Source organism: Antennarius striatus, chromosome 7 (genome assembly GCF_040054535.1).
Source record: "Antennarius striatus isolate MH-2024 chromosome 7, ASM4005453v1, whole genome shotgun sequence".
Classification (NCBI taxonomy): Eukaryota; Metazoa; Chordata; class Actinopteri; order Lophiiformes; family Antennariidae; genus Antennarius; species Antennarius striatus.
In genome coordinates this window covers 24,333,259-24,353,646 of record NC_090782.1, presented here as the reverse complement: position 1 = coordinate 24,353,646, position 20,388 = coordinate 24,333,259, and the positions used below count along the sequence as shown (strand labels likewise).

General features: G+C 44.9%; 1 long non-coding RNA gene across 1 annotated transcript; it reads left to right on the top strand.

The window, feature by feature from the left end:
• The first annotated feature begins 1,749 nt into the window (after positions 1-1,749).
• On the top strand, positions 1,750-8,013 carry LOC137598396 (uncharacterized). Its single transcript, XR_011036667.1, has 4 exons — positions 1,750-1,815; positions 1,901-2,068; positions 2,150-2,254; positions 7,374-8,013. It is a non-coding gene; the product is annotated as an uncharacterized lncRNA (long non-coding RNA).
• Positions 8,014-20,388: the final 12,375 nt, after the last annotated feature.

Below are 20,388 nucleotides of genomic sequence, written 5' to 3'. Positions count from 1 at the left end.
TTTTTCATTTGACAAACAACTAAGTTCTGTTGTCAAAACCATCTTTTTCCAGCTGAGGTCACTGGACAAAGTTAAGCGCTGAATGTCTTTTAAGGACTTTGAGAGAGTCTTTTGTTCTAAGTTAAGAACTCATTCTGATTACTTTAACTCTCTGTACTCTGTACGTGGGTGTGGATCATTGTTGACTTAATCATTTATTGTTGGTGAAAAGTTCAGCTTACAGCTCTGAGTTTATCCAATAATATGTCACTGGATGTTCCAGATCACGCCTTATAACCGCAGGTGACAGAACCTTTGCAATGGCTTCATGGATCTCCTTACCACTGCATTCACAAACTGCTTGGGGTGACAATAACTCAGTCCACTAAGTCTTGGGCTGGAGATCATAGAGTCACAGGTTCAAGACCCACGTGGATCAAAAATTGAGCACTGCCAAGGTGCCTTTGAGCAGGGCACAGTCTCCAACAACCTGCTATACCATCACCCTCGTCTCACTTTGCATACCTACATGCCCCCATGTGTGTGTGCGTGTTTACCTGTACATATACACATGTGTGAAAATAAAAAATACAAGAGAGTGAAAAAATAATTTCCCTAAGGGGATAAATAAAGTATACACTAATCCCACATTACTCGCGGTTAATGTGTTCCAGGAATCACATGCAAAAACGAAATTCTGCGATACAGCTCCAACTTATTTGATTATTTAAGGTAGTTTGAACATTTATGAACCCTCCCCATCCTGATATCAAACCATTTTGTGTCTCACGTAAGTATGCTGCGTTCCAAGAACCACAGAATGCAGTGTACTTCTGGATGCCGTCAGCCAATAGAATGCGCACAGAGTATGATGTGGTTACCGACTGTGGTTGTTTTGACAACCACCTCTTCTTTCTTCATCAGAAAGATGAGGTGGAGAAGTTTTACCCAAAAGGACAAACTAAACCTCCGTCTCGTCAGGAATGTTGTCCTGAATGCTGTTGCTCCTTTTTAACTGGGTTGGGCCGCTTTGAAATGTTCTGGATTTTTTCAATGAATCTCCCATTTAGTCAAGCTTCAAACATGAAAATTGTCTGAAATAACAAAATAATAGTAAATTACAAACTAGGATAATGACTTTCTTTTTTCTTGACACTTTTTTCCCCCACATCTAAATATATGAAAAAATGTTCACAAATGTTGTGCTTTATGTGTCGGTAGAATTTAAAAAAAAGTTTCATAGAATTATTAAATATAAAAAGAAAATAATTTTCCATTAGAAGATGGAAATCACCTCTTTAATTGAGTAATTAATAGATGAATTAATTAAAGAATAGATTGGACACTGATCGATAACACATTTTCATTTTGATCAAATCATGCTAAATGAAACGTTCAAATTTAAAATGGAATGTTGTCGTCATGACGTTGGTTTCTGATTGGTTAAACAAGGAACGCCCTTCAGCTGTCAGGTCTTAATCTGTCAATTAATTAGACGTTCAGGTATTAATCTGCCTGTTCTCGACATCCAGACATTAAAATACAGGAGCTTTCAAGTATCTTTATCTCCAGTAGTTTCCTCTTCATCGTGATGAAGCTGATCCTTTCTCTGGCTCTCGCCTGGACTCTCTTCAGCTCAGGTAACTGCAACTCATCTTTGAAGCCTGATTCATTCACCAGTATTGATCAGTTGATTATCATTTATCTGTATCCGTCATGTTGTTCTCTTTTCAGCAAATGGAACTATTTTTTATTGTCAATGTAATGGTACTACATGTACCGGAGAAAGGGTAGGATGTTCTGGCAATTTAATGTGTTCAACAGTCATCACTAATGGTCAGTATTTCTTCATCACAACTCTTCTGTTAATCTAGTTTGTCTTTTTTCACCAGCAGTATCTAACTCTCCTTTGGTTTTATAGAAACTATATTTGGGAGCACAACAGTGTTGAATCAGAAGGGATGTGGGCCATCCAACATATGCCCAAACCCACTCAATCAGACGTTTTCATTTAACATTGGTAATGCCAGTTCAGACACAATTCTTGAATGCTGCGACGACAGCAGGTGCAACTCTGGACCTTTTCCAGGTAAGTATGGATGAGTAGAAATAGTTAATTCCCATCAGTGTTCTTTGTTCCTCAGATAAATAATTTTCTGTTCTGTTTCAGTTATTATGATTCAGGCAACCAACAACCTGACGTGCTGTCTTGATGCTCAATGCAACGAACGAGCCCAGTGTAGGGGAATACAGGACCGCTGCATTAATGGATCCGGTGAGACTAATAATATAAGTGAGACGATAACAAGTTCTAGATGAGACTCTCATTCTCTCATTCCTGCTGTGTTCACATTAGTGTCTGAAGTGATTTTTTCATAGTGTCATAGTGTCACTCTTCCTTGAGGTGAAGACTGCCGAGCCCTGTCCTGATGTGTTGGCTCTTCTGTGTTGAGCTATTCACCTGTGTAGTGGTTGTTTGGCTTCCCCTATGTAGACATCCGACCATTCTTTGCTGCATTTAACTGCATACACCAGATTGCTCTTCTGACTGTGTGGTGTGGGGTCTTTTGGGTGGACCAGTCTTTGTCGGAGGGTGTTGCCCAGCTTAAAAAACACAGGAACCTTGTGTTTGTTGAAGATCCTCCTCAGTCTTTCAGACACTCCAGACACATATGGGATCACTCTACCATTACGGTTGCTCTCCTTCTCTTTTGTCTTCACTGGGTTGTTCTCCTTTCTGGATCTTGTGTGAGCTTTCACAAAGGTCCAGTCAGGATATCCACAGGTTTTCAGTGCCCCTTACAGATGTTGGTGTTCTTTTTCCTGGCCTTTGGTACTGGTCGGTAGCTTGTCAGCCCTGTTTTGCAGAGTACTGATGATGCCAAGCTTGTGTGTCAGTGGGTGGTGAGAGTCAAAAAGCAGGTACTGGTCTGTGTGTGTTGGTTTCCTGTATACCCCAACATTCAGACTTCTGTCATATGCTCCACTCTACCTGCCAGCCACGCCCACTGCACCAGCCCACTCTGCTCACCTGCTGCAGATCACTGCAATCAGGCCTGCATATAGTCTCTCCAGCACCTTCACCTGCCAGATTGTTCTTCAGCGTCATGCGAGACTTTCCAGCGTTCATTCCCTGTCTGATCTCCCGGTGTCGACTCTGCCTGTCCCTGACCTGCCATCCTCGTCTGCCTCCCGGTAATGTCACCTGCCTTCTGTCCCTGACCTCGTGCTCTGCCTCAGCGTCTCTGGTATCTGACTGCTCGTCTGGTTTTGACTCCTCCGCCTGGCCTCGTATCCTCTCCTGCCTGCTCCCCAACGGTGCCTCTGTCTTCCCTGACTGCTCACCTGGCTACGACCCCCCCGCCTGTCTCCGAACTCTCTTCAGCTCACTCCTCGTCAGCCTCACAGCACGTGCAGCCGGCTCTCATGAACGCAGAGCTTCCTGCTAATCTTCTTGGTGATAATAAAGGTCATTACCAACTGTTCCTGTGCGCCTGTGTACTGCATTTGGGTCCAAAACACACCCGTTACAGTACAATCTGGCCAGAAATGGACCCAGCAGACACCACTTCCCCCCAGTCTCGCCTAGCCTGGGTGGAGGGAATGCTTCAGCAGCATGGGGCTCTGTTAGCCTCCAACACGGAGGAGGCTCGTCAGTCAGCGTCATCCATGGAATGAGCGCTAACCTTGCTAGCCGCCCAGGTACAGCAGATGGCAGCTTCCATGGCACAACACGCTGCTTCTGTCCCAGTTCCAGCCCCTCCTGTTCCCACCCCTGGGCCAGCATCAAGCTCCACATCTGAGCCCCGGGTGGGGGCGCCAGAGCACTACGATGGGGATCCTGAGGGTTGAAATCCTTTTTTGACGAACTGCTCAATCCTGTTTGCCCTGCAACCCCATACCTTCACCACAGAGGGGGCTAGAGTCGCCTTCGCTATCAATCACTTCACAGGTAGAGCACGTCTGTGGGGGACGGCAGAGTGGGAGAGAGGCACGCCTGCCTGCACCATGTTCCAAGCCTTCTCTGACGAGCTTTGCAAGGTGTTCGGACCAGTTTCCCTGGGTCCTGATGCAGCAGGGGGACATAGACCGTCTTTACCAGCGTCCTTCAACCAGCCTCTTTATAGCAGAACACATTTTTATTCCATATTTATACTGCATTATCTATTCAAGCCCCTGTGGACCCACCACCCGCAGGGCAGACCGATGGGGTCGGGTGCGCTGCCATATGGGTGGCAGTGACGACAGGGGGTCACGACGGACCAGACCCGGGCGGCAGAAGTTGGCTTTGGGGACGTGGAATGTCACCTCACTGGCGGGGAAGGAGCCGGAACTTGTGTTGGAGGTGGAGCGCTACCAGTTGGATCTGGTAGGGCTTACCTCCACGCATAGCCTCGGTTCTGGATCCAAACTCCTGGATAGGGGTTGGACCTTGTTTTACTCCGGAGTTGCGTCAGGCGTGAGGCGCAGGGCGGGTGTGGGGATACTCACAAGCCCCCGGCTGAGCGCCGCTGTGTTGGAGTTTACCCCGGTGGATGAGAGGGTCGCTTCCCTACGCCTTAAGGCTGTGGGGGGGGAAACTCTGACTGTTGTTTGTGCATATGCACCAAATATCAGTTCAGAGTATTCGGCCTTCTTGGGGTCCCTGAATGGGGTCCTTGAAGGGATCCCTGCAGGGGACTCCATTGTTCTCCTGGGGGACTTCAACGCACACGTCGGCAATGATGGAGACACTTGGAGGGGCGTGATTGGGAGGAATGGCCTCCCTGATCTGAACCCGAGCGGTGTTATGTTGTTGGACTTCTGTGCTGGTCACGGATTGTTCATAACTAACACCATGTTCGAACACAAGGATGCTCATAAGTGTACCTGGTACCAGAGCACCCTGGGTCGGAGGTCAATGATTGATCTTGTGATCGTATCATCTGATCTTCGACCATGTGTTTTGGACACTCGGGTGAAGAGAGGGGCAGAGCTATCAACTGATCACCACCTGGTGGTGAGTTGGGTCCTTTGGCGGAGGAAACCTTTGGATAGACCTGGTAAGCCCAAACGAGTAGTGCGGGTGAACTGGGAACGTCTGGAGGAGGACTCTGTCCGTGAGGCCTTCAATTCACACCTCCAAAGGAGCTTCTCGTGCATCCCTGTGGAGGCTGGGGGCATCGAACCTGAATGGTCGATGTTCAAAGCTTCCATTGCTGAAGCTGCAGCTGAGAGCTGTGGTCTCAAGTTCTTGGGTGCCTCAAGGGGCGGTAACCCTCGAACACCGTGGTGGACCCCGGTGGTCAGGGAAGCCGTCCGACTGAAGAAGGAGGCCTTCAGGGGCATGTTGTCCCTGGGGACCCCTGAAGCAGTTGCAGGGTACCGACGGACCAAAGGGACTGCAGCCCCGGCTGTGATGGAGGCAAAACAGAGGGTGTGGGAGGAGTTCGGAGAGGCCATGGAGAAGGACTATCGGACGGCACCAAAGTTGTTCTGGAGGACTGTCCGACACCTCAGGAGGGGGAAACGGGGAACCATCCAAGCTGTATACAGCAAAGATGGGACACTGTTGACCTCGACTGAGGAGGTTGTCGGTCGGTGGAAGGAACACTTTGAGGAACTCCTGAATCCAACTACCCCAACTGACCCGTCCTCTGTTGCAGAGGCAGAGCTGGAGGATGATGGTGGATCAGAGTCAATCTCTCGGGGCGAAGTCACCGAGGTAGTTAAACAACTGCACGGTGGCAAAGCCCCGGGTGTTGATGAGATTCGCCCGGAAATGCTGAAGGCTCTGGGTGTTGAGGGGCTGTTGTGGATGACACGCCTCTTTAACATTGTGTGGAAGTCTGGGACAGTGGTGAAAGAGTGGCAGACTGGGGTGGTGGTTCCTCTTTTTAAAAAGGGGGACCAGAGGGTGTGTGCCAATTACAGGGGCATCACACTCCTCAGCCTCCCTGGGAAAGTTTACTCCAAGGTGCTGGAAAGGAGGGTCCGGCCGATTGTCGAGCCTCAGATTGAGGAGGAACAATGTGGGTTCCGTCCTGGTCGTGGAACAACGGACCAGCTTTTTACTCTCACGGAGATCCTAGAGGGGGCTTGGGAGTATGCCCATCCAGTCTACATGTGTTTTGTGGACTTGGAGAAGGCGTACGATCGGGTCCCCAGGGATATACTGTGGGAAGTACTGCGGGAGTATGGGGTGAGGGGGCCTCTCCTCAGGGCCATCCAATCCCTGTACGCCCAAAGTGAGAGCTGCGTTCGGGTTCTCGGCAGTAAGTCGGACTTGTTCCGAGTAGCTGTTGGCCTTCACCAGGGCTGCGCTTTATCACCAATTCTGTTTGTGATTTTCATGGACAGGATATCGAGGCGTAGTCGTGGTGAGGAGGATTTACAGTTTGGTGGCCTGAGGATTGCATCACTGCTTTTTGCAGACGATGTGGTCCTGTTTGCGTCATCAGCCTGTGACCTGCAGCGCTCACTGGTCCGGTTTGCAGCCGAGTGTGAAGCGGCGGGGATGAGGATTAGCACCTCCAAATCTGAGGCCATGGTCCTCAGCAGGAAACCGGTGGAATGCCTTCTCCAAGTGGGGAATGAGGTCCTTCCACAAGTGAAGGAGTTTAAGTATCTTAGGGTCCTGTTCACGAGTGAGGGAACAATGGAGCGTGAGATTGGATGGAGAATTGGGGCAGCAGGAGCGGTATTGCAGTCGCTTTACCGCACTGTTGTCACAAAGAGGGAGCTAAGCCGAGAGGCAAAGCTCTCCATCTACCGTTCAATCTTCGTCCTACCCTCACCTATGGTCATGAGCGATGGGTCATGACCCAAAGAACGAGATCGCAGATACAAGCGGCTGAAATGGGCTTTCTCAGGCGGATAGCTGGTGTCTCCCTTAGAGATAAGGTGAGAAACACTGCTGTTCGCGAGGGGCTCAGAGTAGAGCCGCTGCTCCTTCGCATGGAAAGGAGTCAGTTGAGGTGGTTTGGGCATCTGGTGCGGATGCCTCTGGGACGCCTCCCTAGGGAGGTGTTTCTGGCACGTCCAGCTGGGAGACCTCGGGGCAGACCCAGGACCAGGTGGAGGGATTATATCTCAACACTGGCCTGGGAACGCCTTGGGATCCCCCAGTCAGAGCTGGTGGATGTGGCCCGGGAAAGGGAAGTTTGGGGCTCCCTGTTGAAGCTGCTGCCCCCGCGACCCGATTCCGGATAAGCGGTGGAAGATGGATGGATATCTATTCAAGCGTTTGCCAAAACCAGTGTCCTGAGGGAAATAGTGCAATCTTGTTAAATTGGCTTAAAAAATGCCATTCTCGAATGTCTGTTCATTCATGTTTGTTTTATGTTGAGGTGTTCCTGACATGATAATTAAGATCAACAAGAGTTTGTTCAGTGACAGTGATTTCTCATTTACAGGGGTCATACAATCAACATCCACATCTGTCTTCGGCTGTGTTTCTGCCAACCTGTGTCCGAACAACACAAACCCACTTCCCAACACGACTGTGTCATTCAGTAATGATACAACCTGTTGTAACTCCAGTCTGTGTAATGGCTCTCCAACCATGATGACTTCAACCACGATGACTCCAAACACGACGACTCCAAACATGACGACTCCAAACACAACGTCTCCAAATGTGACGACTCCAACCATGACAACCTCAAACACGACTGCAAACACCAGCGATGCTCTCTCCATCAGTCTGGGTTTGATCCCTCTGCTACTGGGACTCTTTCATCTCTTCTAGAACAAGAAGGAACCTCACCAGCAGGTCCTCATATGTATCCACTATTATCACACTTTAACAAGAATCAATCAGGGAACGTTTGTGTGTTTCTAATTATGTATATACAACCAGCCAGCATTCAGAACATACATCAGTCTGCCAAGATCACCACCTCAAAACCTGCAGAACCAGAAGATTTGTTTGAAACTCTATCAGAGAAATTTTTTGAATAGTTTATCAGCAGTCAATCAGTCAATCATGTGGCTTGACTGGAATCTGATTGATGCAACATGACGAATGCTGGAAATTTGTGCCAAGACTTTTGAATCGTGTAACAGAAAATATGATTTTAATGCAGGTGAAACTTTTGACCCTTTCTTAATAGATGAGATCCATTTAAATGACCGATTTTAAATGATCTCAGACAGATAATGGTGGTGGCGTGATGTATCCTCCTGTCTCTGGTTGTAGGAGCCGTATTTCAGTTTCGTTACACTTGCTTATGGAATGAGAATGTTGATTCAAATGATTGAGTTACAGAAATGCAGTTTTCAAGCTAGAAATGATTTGCTTAACGTCATATTAACCTTAGATACCCTGAGCAATATCTCACCTGTAAACATTTACCTGATTATGTATCATGTGGTAGTAGACACGCCGCTTGAATGTGTGTCAATGTTGGCTTTAACAAGTCCATCTAATTAGTGCTGTATGGGTTAAATGGTAAGATGGTATAGTCTTCAGGTAGCAAGTATTGGAAATAGCCGTATCGCAAATATATGTATCACAAATAACACAAATACTCATAATTGCGAAAACAGTTTTTCTTTTCCTTTCATCCATCCAAGACACAAGCGGTTTGTTTGAATGAATTGATTGTTCTAAGGAATAAAAATCTAATTAACCTCAACTCTCTGTGTGCATCCTCTTGTTTGCGTGTCGGAACTCTTGTCGTCAACTTCATGGCAGGTTTTGTAAGAAATGCCGCTGGACTGGAACCCTAATACATACTGATCCTCTCTTTTGTCTCATCATTGTGTGTTATTGTGATGTTGTTAATAAGGTCCTGTCTCTCTGTAAAGGTAGATACAAAGTAACCAAGGAGATCTAGGCGTGTACTCGTACCTGGAGTAAACAATATAATGAACACAAATAGAATAACTACGGGAACTAGTATCACTGAAAACTGGTGATCAACTGGAGACAGGAACATGTGGGCAGCAGAAGGTATCTTCTGGCACCAGGAAAGACTTGAGGCTGGTTTAAATATCCAGCTTGTTGCAACTAGGAGCAGGTATGACTCGTTACCCCTATGGACTAGGGGAGGAGGTAGAGGATTAGGAAAAGGAATGCCGACAAACAGGATCAAAACGCATCTGCTTACACAGACATAAATGGCACAACAGTTAGCCCTTGTCTACTACATAATTTTTTAAACATAGAAGTACAGAGCACCCACAGCACATAGATAACTGATAGAGGAGAGGCTGAGTCAGGCTGCTGCTGAGCTCGTCCCTCAAGGAGAACCTATGGCAGACACCATCAAGACCAAGGTCAATGAACATTCTGATGGTGAGATCATCCCTCACAGAGTCTAACCCAAACACTATAAAGGTCATGGTCAATGATCGTTCGGGACTCTTCTTCAGAGGTTTGTTGTTGTGTCTGTTGGAGATCCCAGCGCTGTATCCTCACCAACTTGTAAACTGCTCAACTTCTTCAGTATACCTTGTTTGAACAACAACTTGTTTCATCACTGAAGATACACTTCTCAACCGAGCTTAAAGAACCGAAAAGGATTTTGTTCAGAGTAAAACCCTAACAATACATTCATTTTCATTTTCCATACTGCTTTCTCTGCTTTTAAGGGTCAGGGGGTTGCTGGAGCCTATCCCCGTGGACTTACGGGCATGAGGCGGGGGGACCCTACAGACACATTACCAATGAATTGCGGAATCACAAGAAACACCAACAACCCATCACGCCTGTCACTCACACCTACCTTTATCTTTATCATTTTATCTATATTTCTATATCTACACCTCTAAATCCTCAGTTAAAACAAACTCATGAAAACTATTGAGTGTATAAATCTGATCTTTAAGTCGCTTTCATGTTACAACTCTTGTTATATCCATAAATCTTGTCTGTATTATAAACTGATGTCCCTCTAGGATCAAGCCAGTCATTCCTGTTCCCTCCATTGACAATCAAGACGCTTCATGAATTAATACGACTTCAGGCCTTTAACAGAAGACAAAAGTCTGGATGTGAAGGAACCCTGATTGATGACGGTGTGCAAACTTTTCTGTGGTGAAATTGTCACAACTTCAACGAGACTGGCAGAGGGAACCCCAAAGCATGACAGACAAGCAGGCAGGTCGAGAGTCTCAGAGTATTTAATTAGACAAGGAGGGTTTAGGTACCGGTTGAATCAGTCCAATAGACAGACAAATCAGATGAGAAGCAGGCAAACAAACAGGGTCCAGGAATCGGGTAGAATCTGGTACGGGAGTACGTCCAAACAGGCAGACAGATCAGATGAGGGGCAGGCAAAAATACAGGCTCCAGAGATCAGGCAGAATCAGATACAGAAGTCAAAACTAAAGCAGGTAACAAGAGCTGGAGAGTCAGGGCGGACACTAAACAATGTGGCAGGGAACTGAGGGCTAAACTGGGAATATGAAGGGTAAAGGCTGATTAGGGTAGTGGCTCCAGATGAGTTTGGGGAAAAGCAAGTGAATGGAATGAACTGATTGCAAGCAGGGCAGGGCAGGATCTGAAATGACAAGTATGGTAGCTCATGTACAACAACCCCCCCCAAAAAATGAAAAGAATACTTAATTGTCAGATGATCTGACAGAAATCTCTGAATGACCTGCATATTTGATCTGGATCATTTGAATTCCAGACTCTTTAAAGTCTCCCAGCTCTACATGCTGGAACCCTGCCTTCAGGCGCCTCCTACAACCACTCCATGCAAGGAACTGGTTCCTCAGTCCTGGCTTGTTTTGACATGTCACTGTGATTTGGCGCCACTTTTGGCCAATGGGGGGCGTCCAAGGCCTGGCTTCACTTCACATTTTGCAATTGTTCTGACATACTTTAGTAGAAAAATCAGATCTTGATGGACGTTCAGGTATTTTGTTGGTTTGCTCACTGCCTCAGGTGGAAAACTTCAAACTCTCTCATCCATCATTGGCAGCAAGTGGTTCTGTGGTTTTCAAATCTGTTCAGACACGATTTGTAAAAGGTATTCGATTTCCGTTACTTCTCCAGAAATGAGTGAGGAGATTCCGCTCAGGAAGTAGACTTTTGGTATCACAGTGACCCAAATGCAGTACACCAGGGAAGAAGTCAACACATAGTTTTAATCGTCAAAATTCTACAACAGGTTGTCAGAATATAAAGCAAGGATTGGACAGACAGAAAAAATCCAGGAAACAAAATCACACGGAAGTCAAGACAGGATCCAGGGAACAGGCAAAATATTCAAACACAATGGACAAATACAGAAACGCTGGAGAATCGGAATAATCGCTAACAACCAGTAACAGACAACTGAATAGAGTTCATTTGGTGGTTGACACCGGATTAATAACAGGTGGCTGAAGCATCACAAGTGACGGGAATGTCTGTGTAGGTTCTCAGTTATCCAGGTCATGGTTACCCACAGCTGTTTAAATCAATCCACTGGAGTTTAAGAAAGTTTTGAAGACGTTTCGTCTCTTATCCAAGAGACTTCTTCAGTTCTAAAGGTGGCTAGTCTTGTCCCAGCGGGGTGTGGTCAGTGCTATTCACATTTCAACGACAATCGTTGAAACCTGTCTGGCTCCTCAATGATGGTTGAGGGGGGTGTCAAAGGGGGGTTGTTAGCATGAGACACATCACCTGCGTCAATCTGCTGAGATCATCTCTTTGGGAGTTTGGTTTCCCCTATGTAGACATCCGACCATTCCTTGCTGCATTTAACTGCATACACCAGATTGCTCTTCTGACTGTGTGGTGTGGGGTCTTTTGGGTGGACCAGTCTTTGGGGCGGTAGTGGCTCAGCGGTAGAGCAATCGTCTTGAAGACAGGAACACCCCGAGTTCGAATCCCGCTCCCGCCGGTACATCCAAACCAAGTGTGAATCGACGGTGGGAGTTGTCGGCTCACCTCCTAGCCACTGCCAAGGCGCCCTTGAGCAAGGCACCGTCCCCCCTACAAGCTGCTCAATTTGTGGAGCGTTACAGAAGCCGCTGCCCGTCACTCTGCCTCCTGATGTGTGTAGTTTGATGTGTACCTGTATGTACTACCTGCATGCTTACAGGCCCCCTTGTGTGTTGTGTTCAGGGGGCCTGTATACTATACTAACCTGAGTGACAATGTAATTTCCCTTGTGGGATAAATAAAGTATACTACTTCTTCTTCTTTGTCGGAGAGTGTTGCCCGGCTTAAAATACACAGGAACCTTGTGTTTGTTGAAGATCCTCATCAATCTTTCAGACACTCCAGACACATATGGGATCACTCTACCATTACGTTACTCTCCTTCTCTTTCCAGACTGAGATGGTTTGGACATGTCCAGAGGAGAGATAGTGAATATATCGGTAGAAGGATGCTGAGTTTTGAACTGCCAGGCAGGAGGCCTAGAGGAAGACCAAAGAGGAGGTTTATGGATGTAGTGAAGGAGGACATGAAGGTAGTTGGTGTGAGAGAAGAGGATGCAGAAGACAGGGTTAGATGGAGGACACTGATTGGCTGAGGAGACCCCTGAAGGGAAAAGCCGAGAGGAAAAGAAGAAAATCATGTTGCATCAATTAGATTCCAGTCAAACCACATTGTCATGGTGATGATCAACTGCTAATTAAAAATTCAAACATTTTGTCTGATTGATTTTAAAACAAATCTTCTGTTCCTGCACGTTTTGAGGTGGTGACCTTGGCCTGGTGACGCATGTTCTGAATGCTGGCTGGTTGTAAATACACCATTAGAAACACACAAACGGTCCCTGACTGATTATTATTAAAGTGTGATAACAGTGGATACATAAGAGTTTCATGAACGGGATTAGGACCCACACACAGGACCCCAGTCAAGAAGTTTTCCTCCATATTTTAATCAGGTAGAGCAAAAAATCCAGGAAAATAAAAAAAAACTCAAGAATTCCAAAACTAGATACAAGGGCATGAGTACAAAACAATCTGAATGACCTCGGCTAAACACTGGAGGTGATGGTCATAATGCTGGGTCAGATTGGGTTCAGATGTGGGGTCTTGTTGAGCAGGATCACTGTCAGCTGGGTTAATTTTAGCCAGATTGTTCTGTCATGACTAGAATACGACTGGCAAGGAGAACCCAAAAGCACGACAGAGTAGCAGGTGGGCAAAGTCTCAAAAGAAGGTTTAATAATACAGGCAGAGGTATCCAAAAATGACAAGAGTCCAGAATCAGGCAGCGTCAGGCACGAAACAATCAACAAATCAGGCAGACAAATCAGATGAGGAGCAGACAACAGGCTAGGTCGAGAGAGTAGACGGGATTCATACATGGTCACCAAAACAGACAGGATACGAAGGCTGGAGAGTCAGGGCAAACACTAAAACAATCTGGCAGAGAGCAGAAGGCTGAGCTGGCTTTTGAAGTGTGGATACAGATTGGGGAGTGGCTGCAGGTGTGTGGGGAGACAGCAGGTGGAGGGAATGAAGAGATTGTAGATGAAACAGGATCTGGAATGATATGACATTTTAGGAAAAGAAAACAAACACAAGGAAAGCTTAATTGTACGGAGAAATGACACATCATGGGCAAACCCTGACACAACATGTGAGACCATCTGTGCCACCACCTCTGCTCTTCGGACACGGCACCTGGAGGTTCTGGTCATCATCACAGTTGACTTCAATCTTGTCACCCTAGACAAGATACTGCTCACAATGGTTCAGTGTGTAGACTGCCCACACGGAAGAACGGAACCAACAATCTGATTTACACCAGTGTCAAGAAGGCATACACAGCCACCCTTCTCTCCCAACTGGGTAAATAAGACCACAACTTAGTGTACCAACAGCCCACCTACATCCCGCTGGTGAAACGGCTGCCCTATAACAGCCCAGCAGGTCAGGAGACGGGCCCTGAGGAAACACTCAGGGAACCATCGATCTGATTTGCACCAATGCTGAGGAGCCAGCCTCCCCCCCCACTAGGTAAATAAAACCATAACCTAGTGTATTGATAGCCCACCTACATCCTGCTGGTGAAACGGCTGCCTGCAACAACCCGGCAGGTCAGGAGATGGGCCCCGGAAGGGACTGCTTCCAGACCACAGACTGGGATGCTACTGCAGCACTTATTTTCTACATGGCACAGCAACGTAAAATGGACCAGAAAATGGATCATTAAATGATTACATTTCTTGTGCTCTTACATGTGTCATTCTTTCAGTCCCGGAAGTTCTGGCTAACCAGAAATTGTAGATCCAGAGAACATACGGTGGCAGTCGCAGGGGCTGGCGGACGACACCCCGGTGCAAAAGTCAAGTATCAAACTGACCGGCTTCTCCTCCATAACAGTGGATGGGGACACAAACACATCACAATATAACAGAATGATGAGACAAAATACTTTGAGAGGATCAATATGTATTAGGTTTCAGTCCTGCACCAGAGACAGGAGGATACATCACACCACCACCAATATCTATCTGAGATCATTCAGAATCAGTCATTTAAATGGATCTCATTTATTAACAAAAGGGTAAAAAGTTACATCTGGATTGAAATAATAATTTGTGTGTTAACTCACAAACTGCAGCAAATCAACATTATTCAAAAAGTTTGGCACAAATTCCCAGCGTTCATCATGTTACATCAATCAGATTCCCTTTAAGCCACATCGTCATGGTGATGATCGCATGCTAGTGAACTATTCAAACATTTTCTCTGAACACTAGAACACTAGCTTTGATCTTTGACCTATGCAAGTAGGTCAGGGTAAACATTTTAATTCAGGGATGTTGCGGGATGTTGCAGTCTGTGACTGCATTGGTTCTTGTTAATTCTATTTTTATTTACTTTAGTGTTATAGCCTGTCTTTACCAGTAGGTGGCGACAGATCCATTGGTGGCTCATAGGAATGCTCGCCATCCACATGACTGCTGGAGCGGGGCGGTCACAGGCAGTCAACTATTTTCAGGTTAGTAACAACCACAAAGAGTCACACACAGAATTGTTGATGTTTTTGATTTGTTGGAAATAAAATTAAAAATTGATTTAATGGTAAATGACTTGTCTGATAATCATCTATTTACAGCTTCTGTTAATAAACCATTGGGTTACTGATACTGTGGTGAATGCCGTGTTTCTGTTGCAGTTTTTGAATGCTGATGGAGGACTGTAATCTGATGACTTAGGGACAACCACTTAATGTGAAGTCTGTCCTATGAGACATGAAACTGCTGTAAATTGTACCCCGCTAGCATTCACATTTTAAAGTGAATGGTTTACAAGTTCCGTGACCCGCTGCGGCGGATGGTTTGTTTACAAGTCAGAACTTTATGGTGGCTTTTGTGATTAAAATATGGATTTATTTTCTCATGTCATCCATTAACTCCTGTTGTCGCTATCTCTCTAACTCATACCCATACTGACTCTTGTTCCACTGGTCTTGTTCCACTGATGAACAAGTCCAGTGTAGGGGAACACAGGACCGCTGCCTTCAAGGATCCGGTGAGACTTTGAGACGACAGATTTAAGCCATTGTTGAGTGTCTGTGCTGTAGATTACAACAACGTACATATGCAACCCCTCTATTCTGGCCCACTCCCAGCAGACTGATGACAGCACAACTTCTCTCAGGTTGATAGAGTTTATTGCCTATTCTGTTAAACAACGACAACAACGACAACAACAACCACACAGGTGGTTGGTGGTGACTGTGTATGGCTCATGTAACACAGCTCCCATAACAGGAAATGCAGCAGCGCAAAAGAGAAACGCACTGCCCGTTTCCTGTCGCTGATATAGACCCCACCTGCCACCAGAGGGCGACATTACACCACATTACACCAGAGGGAAAATTGCATAGAGCCTTGCATAGATTACAGTATTTTCTGCACTATAAGGCGCACCTAAAAGCCTAAAATTATCTCAGAAACCCGTAGTGCGCCTTATAATCCGGTGCGTTTTATATATGGATTAATATTCATATTAATATTGGTTAAAAACATGATCGCTGAAAAAAAGCCGGCAGTCTGACCGCCAGTCATGCCGCACTCCGCCACCAGAGGAGCCCCCTCACAAGGCACTCGGGCCCACGCCCCCTAACAACGGTAGTCAAGGGGCATCACCGAAGTCCCGCCTCTGACTGAGCTGCTCTCAGAAGGTAGAGCAGACTGTAGGAGCACCGGTGGTTACAGCAAAACATGAGGAACTTTCAACAATTCTATTAATAAAGTCTGACTGACTGACTGATCTCAGTATTTCCTAACCATTTGGCGTCAGAAATAACCCACTTTAAACTGAATTGGTCTTAAAAACCCCATTGTGCTGTCATCTGGAATCTAGTGACGGTCCATTCTATTAGTCTGTGGAAACACACGGAGAAACTGGCATCAAGGTGAACGAAAGACCCTCAAAGATGAACTTCCAGCCTTTTCTGAAATTCCAAGAGCAGAGTCACTGCTAGACAAAGGTGCCAACGGGTGTGCTGCATTGATTAACAAATGTAGTTGATAGCTCTGGGGGGGGAGCATTCAGGCTTGTGTATTCTGTCTGCAGCGACGTGCGGTGAGATTCACGGCGGTGAGACACCGACGTTAAAGTCAGTTCTAGGAGTAAAACTAGTTAAAAAATTGTTTAGGACACACAGCAGCAAATAGCTGCACCTCACCTCCGACTGGGCTACCGATTGATCGAAACAATGTTTAATTAATAAACGAAGACGAACGTCGGAGCTTAAATATCTGCTTCGAACTTCAGATCAGGAAATAATCCGCTCTGTTGGCACTGACTGCACTCGTGATGAATTTAACCAGTTTTTAATGTCAGGTTTTTTAACATGCGTGTTGACTTCTTTCTAAGATGGCAAAGTGATCAAGTGATCAGGTTTCCTTGATGAGGCTCAGAATGTATCAGTGACATAACAATAGGGGCCATTCAGAGGTAGTCAGGAAGTCATGAATGCAATCATTACTGCCTGAGCAGCACAGCTCTATCTAGTGGACGGATTGCGCAACTACAGCCGCTGCTGTTATTCATTTTTTATTGTGTGCGCCTTATAATCCGGTGTGCCTTATATATGAAATAAATTACAGAACAAACAAATTATTGAGGGTGCGCCTTATAGTCCAGTGCGCCTTATAGTGCGGAAAATACTGTAACCGTAATACAAAATAATTTTGACGTATTTCAAACACATTAACAATCCTGTTACATATGATTATTCTTAATGACAGACACATATACTTGACAAAGGCATATTTTTAGACCAATTAAGCAGCATTGTCTTATCTCCTGCAGCATCCCTGGTGTTCTCACACCAGCGATTGAGCAAATTCTTTTGTGTTGTTGAAATTTACATGATAAATTATTGTTGTTTGAGATCAACAGTAGTTTGTCCAGCAACATTGATTTTTCATTTCTAGCGGTCATACAATCAACATTCATGCCCGTCTTCGGCTGCACGTCTGACAACCTGAGTCCAATCAGAACGAACCAGAGTCCTCCCAACATGACACTGTTGTTCAGCACTGATACAACCTGTTGTGACTCCAGTCTGTGTAATACGGCTCCAACCACCAGTGATGCTCTCTCCGTCAGTCTGGGTTTGATCCCTCTGCTCCTGGGACTCTTTCATCTCTTCTAGAACAAGTAGGAACTTCACCAGCAAGTCCTCATATGTATCCACTATTATCACACTTTAACAATAATCAGTCAGGGATAGAAGTAAGATCTTAAGCCCGACCTGGCCTGACATTCGGGTCGGGCTCAACACGTCAATAATTACGTTTGGGTCGGGTCAGGCTTTAATACCCTCGGGCTTGGGTCGGGTCGGGCTGGATTTTTTTTTTTGGACCTGGGCTCGGGCTGCAGGACTGAAACCTAACACATATCTCAAAGTATTTTGTCTCATCATTCTGTTATGTTGTGATGTTATTGATAAGGTCCCGTCTCCTTGTACACTCTGGATTATTAATCTAATAATAATATAATAAATTCTTTCTGAACAGTGTTTGTTTGCTGCTTTTATTGAAGTGATTTGACTTCATTGGATCAAACAGATTATCAGTCACCAGGACCACACCCTCAGTAAGGTGAGATCATATGGGTCAAATAACATTTACTGTAAATCACTTAATTTTACTCTAAAGAAGAAATGCAACTGTGAAAACAAGACTAATTTAAACAGTTCAGAGGATACATGAACCCCAAAAATGGTAATTTTCCCCTGATCAGCAGATTTCTACTCAATTCATTTATCATCATCATGTTGGAGCCGATCCTAACTGGCTAAAGGTGAAAGCCATCGGTATATGACATGCCAGTTTTCTCTAACACATCTTTAATGTGTTGGAGGAGAACACAGTACATTGAAGCTGGAGTGAAGATGGTCTGAATCCAGGGGGTCCATTTTTGGCCAGAGAATTCTGTAAGGTTTTCTATTGGCAAAACATCAGGACCACAAAAAGCAAAATCAGACAAATTGTAATAATCAACAAATTGAATGCTGAGGCTGAAAACAGAAGTGTGGACATGAAAACTGAAGGCAGTGGAGCAAAAATGTAAAATTAGCAGAAAAGAGGAAAATGAGCAGGCAGCAGAGACACGACCAGGTACATGAACGGGACTGAATGTGATCAATCAAAGGGACATCGAGACGATATCAATTAATGTTACTGAAGTGAATTTGAATATTATTTCATCTATTGATTTTATTTTGTTTTATTTTTCAGAATCATATAAGTGGTGCAATAAGTTAGTCAGAAACGTTTACATTTTCAGGCAAATTGATGCACTCAAAATGTTTCCTGTTATAGACTAAAAAGAATGTTATTAAAATTACTCTTTGTTATAAATTATACTATTTTTTTTTTCGTTTTTGTTTTCTTAAATGTTATAAGGATGCAATGTTATGCAGAACAATTATAACAATTTTCTAGAAAAATTATACAGTATTATTTATAGTTGCGGCGGAGAGTGTGGGGGGGAGCACAAATTATTTTCGTCTTTCTAGGGGGGATGCAATAGAAAATAACTCAGAAGCAATAGCGTGAGAAGCTTGGCATGAGTTATGACAGCGGAGCTGAAATACATTTCAGACATATTTTCTAACCTAAGCCCTGATCCGATTCGTACTTCAGAGAAGTCAGCAAGGATTATCTTGTCAGATCAAACTTACAAGTGACGAATTAAACTGTGAAGACAGTTTCTGTTTAACCAGAAATTCCAGGAGTGACACATGTAAAAGCAGGTGATTTGATCACGTATTGACTCTCACTAAGATGACTCCCTGATCATCCAAACAAAAGTCAACAGGAGAGTGAGGCCATGTCCACATGTAGGCGGGTATTTTGAAAAGTTTTCCTGTGATCAGGCCTATTGTCCACACGACAATGCATATATCCGTGAAAAAATAATAACTAAAAAACAGGCCAGGCGTCTGTTGCGTCACTGTCCAAGGACCTCCTAGAGGCTGGTTTTGATAGTCGAATCCTCCTTTTTTAGTATGTAATGTTAATATTTCTGAAACATTTCAGTCTGGTTTAAAATCAACAATCATGCCCCTCTAGGTTTGGCTTTGTATCCACTTTTCGATCAATTTAAAAATTTTATTGCTTGTATTTTGGCACCTCCTTATTGATTTCTTGTTAGACATCCTAACTGCAGTTAGATCTTTGAGGTCACTGGATGTTCCCACAGGTGACCGACCGAGCCTTTGCAATGACAACATCAGACTTGTGGATCAACTTACCTCTACAGCAACAAACTGCTTGGATAGTTGGTTTTTTCCAAGTCATCTTTTGTCACTGAGTTCTTTATCTATGACAAAGACGAAACATTTTTGTTTTGTCTTTGTGGTCTATGACTGTTTGATGTGACACCCGGAAGCTTTGTCTATAAAGAATAGGCGGACTGAGAGAGGTTTTACCTAAAGAGGTGAACTAATCTGCCATCTCCTCAGGAATGTCGTCCTGAATGCTGTTCTTCCGTCTTTATTACCGGGTTCAGCCAAATCAAGATGTTCTGGATTTTTTTACAGCAATCTCCCACGTAAGCGAGCTTCAAACGTGAAATGACAAAATGGTAAATTACAAACTAAAGTGATGCAATTCTTTATAGCAGATGCCATTGTGCTGGATTTGGACTTAAGGAACCCTTGTTCATTCATTTAGAAGAAGAATAAGAAGAAGTATACTTTATTGATCCCCGCAAGGAGAAATTACATTTTGAAATTTATTCATTTTCTTTACCCACTTCTTTTGCAGACATGGGTCGCGGGGTTGCTGGAGCCTATCCCAGTGGACAGGGGGTGTGAGGCAGGGTACACTCCGGGCGCAACGTCAGTACACCATGGTGGAACCCTTGCACCAAGATTAAAGATAATGATTAAAAGATACAAAAAGCCAGAAAACAATTTAAAAAAGAATTTTTAAGAATAGTTTGGACACTAATCAATTATAGTTTTTGATTTTGATCATATTATTCAACAGAAAATATTC